We start from the raw sequence: 8,576 nt of genomic DNA, 5'->3' as shown, positions 1-8,576 counted from the left end.
AGTATCTGACCAGATTGGAATTGGGTAATCAATACAATAAATGTAATGGGCCAAGATTGGAAACAACCCAAATATCTATCAAGTAAAAAAAAAACAAAACAAAAAAATACCAGTTTTATATTCATGCAATGGAACATTACACAGTCATGTAAAAGAATAAACACAATAACATAAATAAATCTTATAGACAAAATTAATACATATTGTATAATTCCATTTATGTTAAATAAAAAATAGGCAAGATTACTCTATCACTGGTAGACAAAAGAATCATTACCTTTAGGGTATTGACTGGGAGAAGGCATGAAAAGGCCTTCTGGTGTGCTGGGAATGTTCTATATTTTGATCTACATAATATAAGAATGTAAAAACCTTGAGCTATAGACTTAATAGTTTTTTTTCTTTTTACTGCAAATCATAACTAAATAAAGAAGCAAAGGGAAGAAGAGAATTAGTAAGATATTATATGCCAATAAAATATCACTGCCATTTCTTGCTATTTTAAATAGAATTCGAACATCAGTAAAAATATAACTTCAAAGATAGCTCTTTTGTGTATTATATGCACTCAGATGAACTTAAGGATGAATACTCCATTGTAAGGCAGGAGCTCAAGATGGACTTGATGTTCCCTAAATTTTTCTACCATGAGCATTTAAACCAATGAGACTCAGACACATAAGCCTCAGGAAATTTAATGATACTATAGTTATGGTAAAGTATGATCACTAATGTTTCGGTGAATTAAATCTTTGATAATACAGAAGGACTTTATATATCAGCACCATCATAATAGGCACTCAATAAATGGTAGCTATTAATATTATTTTCTGCCAAGTACTATGCAACACATTCTGAACACATTATGTCATTCACCTCTTACTGCTGATCTCTAAGTTTTGTACTATTATATGTATTTTAAAGATGAGGTAACTAAAGTTGAGAAGCCAAGTAACTTTCCAATTAACACAAACAGTAAGTGGCAGAGGCAATATTCAAAAAAGGTCTGACTGAGGGCAAAGCTTGTTTCCTGTTAATTATTGTACTTCACTGTCTCAAGACACTTGGGAATTAAAAGTAACTGTGGACGAAAGTACTTTGGGAATAAATGTTGGCATAATAGTACTTTACATTTTTCTTCTACCTAGGTCCTCTCCACACAATGAAATAAAGAATAAAATATAGAGTGAAACATCAACTATATTTATAAAAGGAAATGACACAGACAGTTAATACCTAACAGTTAAAAAAATAGAACTTTAACCACAAAGCTTTAGGGTGAACTTCAGAAAATCAGACATTGATGGAAATCTTGAAAGGCAAACTTTAGAAAGAAACAGCCCCCAAGGGGAAGGTCTGAGAGGCAAAGAAAAAAGGATGAACAAAGACATTTTAAAAATGTGGGTAAATATTTTAAAAGTATTTCTCAGAGAAAAGAATGAAAATTATGTTGAATTTGAGGATGAAAATAAGACATAAAATAAAGAATCTAGATAACAATAACTTATAGGGATTACTAAATTTAAAACATTCTATGGTCAGATTATTGTTTGGGAGAAGAATAAAAATGTTTAATACCATTAGTACATAAAGTATTATAAATTTAAGGTGATAAACTAAAAGAGTAGAATAAAAGTACATAACTTCCAAAGTAATGGGAGAAAATAAACACAAGATTAAAAGAAGAAAACAATTTCAGAGGCCGGGCGAGGTGGCTCACGCCTGTAATCCTAGCAGTCTGGGAGGCCGAGGCGGATTGCTCGAGGTCAGGAGTTCGAAACCAGCCTGAGCAAGAGCAAGACCTCCGTATCTACTATAAATAGAAAGAAATTAATTGGCCAACTAATATATATAGAAAAAATTAGTCGGGCATGGTGGTGCATGCCTGTAGTCCCAACTACTCGGGAGGCTGAGGCAGCAGGATTGCTTGAGCCCAGGAGTTTGAAGTTGCTGTGAGCTAGGCTGATGCCATGGCACTCACTCTAGCCTGGGCAACAAAGCGAGACTCTGTCTCAAAAAAAAATAAAAAAAAGAAAACAATTTCAGGAAAAACAGAATAAATATAAACCACAACATGACAGAAGTGGAATGAAGCCAAATACATCAATAATCATAATAAATATAAGTGAGTTAAATTAATTGAAAGAATAAGAGTATCACTATGGCAGAGACTGTTAAATACCAAAATCTGTTTCCTTTATTTGTTGAGCATAATATGACTCTACACCCCAAACTTCCTTAAGTATCTGTCAGTGGTTATATTCTAGCCAATGAAATGTGACTGTACCACTTTCCAGCCTTTTCCATCAAAATCGCCCACATGGACAGCCACACATAGAAGACTGAAGCAGGATCCACACCTCTTGCCTCTCATAAAAATCAATTCATGCTGGATAACAAACTTAAACCTAAGGCATTAAACCATAAGAAATGTAGAAGAAAATGTTGGAAAAACTCTCATAGACATCAGCCTAGGCAAAGAATTTATGAACAAAACCCCCAAAGCAATCACAGCAACAACAAAAATAAGTTAATGGGACCTGATGAAATTGAAAAGCTTCTGCACAGCCAAGAAAAGAGTCTTTAGAAGGAGCAGACAACCTACAGAATGAGAGAAAATATTTGCATTCTACACATCCAATAAAGGGCTGATACCTAGAATTTGTCAGGAAAATTAACAAGGAAAAAATCAAACAACTCCATTAAAAAGTGGGTAAAGGATATGAACAGAAGCTTTTCAAAAGAAGACAGACTAATGGACAACAAACATATCAAAAATTGCTCAATATCTCAAGGAAATGGAAATCAAAACCACAATGAGATATCACTTAACTCCAGTTGAGAATGGCTTTTATCAAAATGTCCCAAAACAACAAATGTTGGTGTGCATGTGAAGAGATAGGAACACTCATACACTGCTGGTGGGAGTGCAAACTAGTACAACCTCTATGGAAGGTAATAGGAAGATACCTCAAAGATCTAAAAGTAGAACTACCATTACATCCAGCAATCCCACTACTGGGTGTTTACCCAAAGGAAAAAAAAAAGACATTCCATAATAAAGATATCTGCACTCAAATGTTTTTAACAGCACAGTTCACAATTGCAAAGATGTGGAAACAACTCAAGTGCCCATTAGTACATGAGTGGATTAATAAAATGTGGTATATGTATATCATGGAATACTACTCAGCCATAAAAGAGAATGGTGAACTAATACCTCTTTCCTTTTTTTTTTTTTTTTTTTTTTTTGGCAGTTTCCAAGTCATTTTATTCAGAATTTTGTGTTTGTTTCCTGAATCAATAAATACTATACAAAACAATGTAAAAATGGCTACCATTTTCTCTCCCCTGCTCCCTCCACCTGGGGACAATCCCCTGGACCTCACTTGGGCGTTTCAGGGGTTTTGCCTCCAGATTTGGTCCAGCAAATGAGGTTGACATATATGGCCCCTTGAATCATTTTCAAAGGAATTTGGCTGGGGCAGGGAGAGCCTCTGAGATCTGGAGGTGACTAGGTTAGGGAAATGGATTAGTGTTTTTTGGGAGCAGAGATGGCGCCTGGGACAAGAGCCTACCCCAAAGAAAAGGGTGTCTAAAATGTTCACGGTTCCTTCTTTTGCCTCAAAAAGTGACATTTATTCAAAGAAAAAAAAAATGACAAGATGTCCATCCCTTGGCTCCCTTCCCTCCCCCCTCCTGCTGCTCCTCAGCCCCCCAAGATTGAACCCTGGCTGGGGCTAGGTAGCAGGACAGCCTCTCTCAGATGAGGTCAGCAACATTGAGGGGCATCTCCTCAATGGAGGTGTTGTAGAAGGTCTCAATGTCTCGAAGAGTCCTCTTGTCTTCTTCTGTCACCATGTTAATAGCCACACCCTTACAGCCAAACCGTCCACCACGACCAATTCTGTGAATATAGTTTTCCCTGTTGGTAGGAAGGTCATAGTTGATGACTAAAGAAACCTGCTGCACATCAATGCCTCTGGCCAGCAGGTCAGTGGTAATCAATACTCGGCTAGAGCCAGAACAGAACTCCCTCATGATCACATCTCGTTCTTTTTGGTCCATATCTCCATGCATGGCAGAAACAGTGAAATCTCGGGCGTGCATCTTCTCAGTGAGCCAATCGACCTTCCTTCGGGTGTTGATGAAGATGACTGCCTGGGTGATGGTCAGGGTTTCATACAAGTCACACAGTGTGTCCAGCTTCCACTCCTCTCGTTCCACATTGATGTAGAATTGGCGGATACCCTCCAGGGTCAACTCTTCCTTCTTGACAAGAATCCGGATGGGGTCCTTCATGAACTTCTTGGTCACCTCAAGCACATCAGAAGGCATTGTAGCTGACAGCAAAACTACCTGGGTGTTGCTGTTAAGCTTTTGGAATATGTCATAGATCTGGTCCTTGAATCCACGGCTTAACATTTCATCAGCTTCATCCAGAACAAACATCTTGATGTATTTGGGAGATAGGTATCTCCGGTTAAGCATGTCAAACACTCGGCCAGGGGTGCCCACGATGATATGGGGCGCTTCCATCTGCAGTTTCTGCACCTCAGCACGCACATTGGTGCCCCCAATACAGGCATGACAGGAGGCACCCATGTAGTCTCCTAATGCCATGACCACCTTTTGTATCTGCTGAGCCAATTCTCGAGTGGGTGCTAGGACCAAGGCCTGGGTGGCCTTTAGATCCAACTCAATCTGCTGCAGAATCGATATAGCAAATGTGGCCGTTTTCTCAGTCCCAGATTGGGCTTCAGCGATCACATCATAACCCTTGATACAAGGAAGAATGGCTCGCTGCTGGATGGCAGAGGGCTTCTCAAAGCCATAGGCGTAGATACCACGGAGGAGGGACTCCGAGAGGTTCATGTCATCAAAGCTGTCAACAATCTCATTCCAGTTACTCTCGATGACGCCTTCGGGCTCCATCCCATCAGGGCCATTGTCTCTGGATCGGGAATCCTGACTCGCAGACATGATCCTTAGAAACTAATACCTCTTTTCTTATCCTGGATGGAGGATAAAGATAGGATCTTATCCTATTCTTTTAAGTGAAGTATCACAAGAATGGAAAAACAAGCACCATCATTACTCACCATTAAATTGACACTAATGTCAATTTACACTAATGAGTACTAATGAGTACTAATAATGTACTCACCATTAAATTGACACTAACTGATCAACACTTACATGCACACATAGTAGTAACATTCACTGGGTAGCAGGTTAATGGGGGGAGGGGATGGGTATATTCACACCTAATGAGTGCAGTGCACACTTTCTGTGCAGTGGACCACACTTCTAGCTCTGACTTGGGCAGTGCAAAGGCAATATATGTAACTAAAGTGTTTGTACTCCCATAATATTCTGAAATGAAGTTTAAAAAAAAGAAAACACACAAAAAAATACTCTCGCAATGGGCTATATTATTGCCTCATGAAAGGAATCTAGGAAGAAATTATTACAATTAATCATAGAATTCACCAGGTATGCTATCAGATCAATACACAAAAATCAGATACATTTTTATACACTAGAAATTAACAGTTAAAAAGTATATTGTTCAGAAAAGATAGGATTTTAATAGCAAACAAGTTTTGAAAAAATATACATAGGAATAAATCTAACACGAGATTTGCAAGCCCTTTATAAGAACACTATTAAAATTTGTTAAAAGAAAAGCCTAAGCAAATAGTGTCAAGAAGACATGGCTGCCAGCGAAGAAGTAGTAAACCCACTACAGCATATTTCTCCCACTAATTACAACCAAGAGCTTTGGACATAATACAAAAAGAGCAATCACCTGAGAACTCTGAAATAGTAACAGTAACAGACACATGGGAAAAGGGAGTCAAAACATGAAAAACTGCCCATAACAGGGATGCAAATCTTTCCCAGATTTTATTCCTCTTTATTACCAAAAATTTGAGCCTTTCACCACTTCAGCAGATACTGCAGTAAAATCTCCAAGAGAAATCATTTCATTCTGGCCAGAAGAACAGACAAAAAGGACCCTGCAAGTTGGAGCATATAGGAGAAGATCCTTGTTCTTTTTTTAAAATTTGTTTCTTTTCTTTTGTCTCCCTGAGCCCCGCCCCAAGAGTTGCCCCAATTGGGGAGCTGTACTGAAGGAGATGAAGTGGAGGTGTAGAAGTGGCACTTAAAACCCTGAGAGAAACCCCTCTTTTTAGACAGAAATATAAGAAAAAAAAATCGCTGCTATAGTTGAAAGAGTGTGGGGAATATTCTCATTGTTTTTTTTTTTTCTTTCTTTCTTCTTTTACTCTCATAACTTTGCCCTCAGTGTGACCTGAATTATGTAGAACTACAGAGCAGTGTGAGCAAATACAGATATAAGAAAAACTTCAAATTTTTCTAGCTTCTGGGAGCTGGATAGTGTGAGGAAAATCCCATAGAATTGCAAACTGGAGAAGAGGATTCCTTCATTCTGTGAGTAGAAACAAATTAAAGCTTCAGGCCCAAGCAGAGTATGCACAGAACAGATCTAAAGCAGGATATCAAAAGCTATGAGAATGAAATTACAATATAAGGCACTGATCAAATCCCAAATTAATCCTTGAACAGCCTATGTATGGGACAGGCCAAAAGGAACATAGCTTTAAAAACTAAACTGATCTTCCAGTAAAATGTTAAATAGGACTGGCAAAAGTGGGCATCCGAATCTTGTTCCCAATTTTAAGGAGAAAATGTATAGTCTTTCATTACTGAGTGTGATGTTAGCTGTGAATTTTTCATAAATAGCCTGTATCAGGTTAAGAAAATCCCCTGTGATTTTTTTTTGGTGGCTTTTTAAAAATTTTCTCTAATTTAAAAATATTATGGGGGTACCAATGTTTAGGTTACATATATTGCCTTTGCCCCACCCGAGTCAGAGCTATAAATGTGAAATTTAAGTGGCTATATGTTTTTATCATGAAACAGTTTTTAATTTTGTCACTTTTCCATCTATTGAGATGAGCATTTTTTCTTCACTCTATTTGTATAATGTATTACACTGATTAAGCCCTTGCATTTTGAGATAAATCCCATTGGTCATAATGTTTAATTCTTTTAATATGCTGTTGGGTTAAGTTTGATAGAATTTTGTTCAGGATGTTTTGCATCTGTATTTATAACAGATATTGGTCTATAGTTTTCTTTTCTTTTAGTGTCTTTATTGGACTTTGGTAGCAGGGTGAGAATGAGTTAAAGTGTCGCACCCACCTCGCCAGCAAGGAAAACGCAGCAACCGGAGTTCTTCTGACAGCGCTTTAATGGGGATTGCTTAACTGGTTACATGCGGAGACGCCGAGGAGTTCTCGGTGGCTGCTTATAAAGGCAGTAAGTACACTGGGCATTGTCTGATTGGATAAGGCACTTGGAAGGGAGGAGACAAACTCTGCACATGCGCTGAGCACTTGTTTGTCAGACTAACAGCAGGGTTTGACCAGGAAGCGGGCGCCATCTTGGAATGGCGTTGCCACCGCGCCCCACATTAAAGAGTATTACCTCCTCTTCCATTTTTTGAAACAGTTTGAGAAGGATTAGTGTTAATTCTTCTTTAAATGATTGGTAGAATTGAACATTGAATCCATCTGGTCATGGATTTATCTTTTTGGGGAGGTTTATGAGTATTGATTCATTATCTGTATTTGTTGTAGGTCTGTGCAGATTTTCTACGTCTACTTGAGTCAGTTTTGTGGTTTGTGTACTTTTAAGATTTTGTCTATTTCATCTAGGTTACCTAACTTGTTGGCATAAACATGTTTATACTATTCTCTTATAGTCCTTTTTATTTCTATAAAATTGTTAGCAATATCATTGCTATAATTTCTGATTTTAGTTACTTGAGTCTTCTCTGTTTTTTCTTAGTTACTTTAGCTAAAGTGTTGTCAATTTTATTGATTTTTTTCAAAGAACCAATTTCACTGTTTTTTTCTTAAATTTCAAAGTATGATTTTCTCTTTGTTTTTCTATTTGTTTCTCTCCATTGTGATATTTATTACTTTCCTCCTTTTCCTGACTTCAGGCTTAGTTTGCTCTACTTTCTCAACTTCCTTAAGGTAAAAAATTATGCTCTCAATGGAAGATATTTCTTAATTTTTATTGTAGGATTTTACAGCTATAAATTTCCTTCTGAGTACAGTTTTTCTCATGTTTTCATTTTTCATTCATCTCTAAGTATTTTCTAATTTCCATATTTCTCCTTTGACTACTGGCTATTTTTTTTTTTTTTTTGAGACAGAGTCTCTCTTTCTTGCCTAGGCTAGAGTGAGTGCCGTGGTGTCAGCCTAGCTCACAGCAACCTCAAACTCCTGGGCTCAAGCGATCCTGCTGCCTCAGCCTCCCGCGTAGCTGGGCCTACAGGCACGAGCCACCATGCCCGGCTGATTTTTATATTATATATATTAGTTGGCCAATTAATTTCTTTCTATTTTTATGGTAGAGACGGGGTCTCGCTCAGGCTGGTTTTGAACTCCTGACCTTGCGCAATCCGCCCGCCTCGGCCTCCCAGAGTGCTAGGATTACAGGCGTGAGCCACCCGCCCGGCCTGACTATTGGCTATT

The 8,576-nt window shown here is 38.0% G+C and overlaps 1 pseudogene; it reads right to left on the bottom strand.

Annotated features, from left to right (window-relative positions):
* Positions 1 to 3,614: 3,614 nt before the first annotated feature.
* LOC105859816 (eukaryotic initiation factor 4A-I pseudogene) lies at positions 3,615 to 4,997 on the bottom strand (annotated as a pseudogene).
* Between the last annotated feature and the right edge of the window lie 3,579 nt (positions 4,998 to 8,576).

This window comes from Microcebus murinus, chromosome 17, assembly GCF_040939455.1.
Source record: "Microcebus murinus isolate Inina chromosome 17, M.murinus_Inina_mat1.0, whole genome shotgun sequence".
In the NCBI taxonomy this organism is placed as follows: Eukaryota; Metazoa; Chordata; class Mammalia; order Primates; family Cheirogaleidae; genus Microcebus; species Microcebus murinus.
This window is presented reverse-complemented; position numbering and strand designations above follow the sequence as displayed.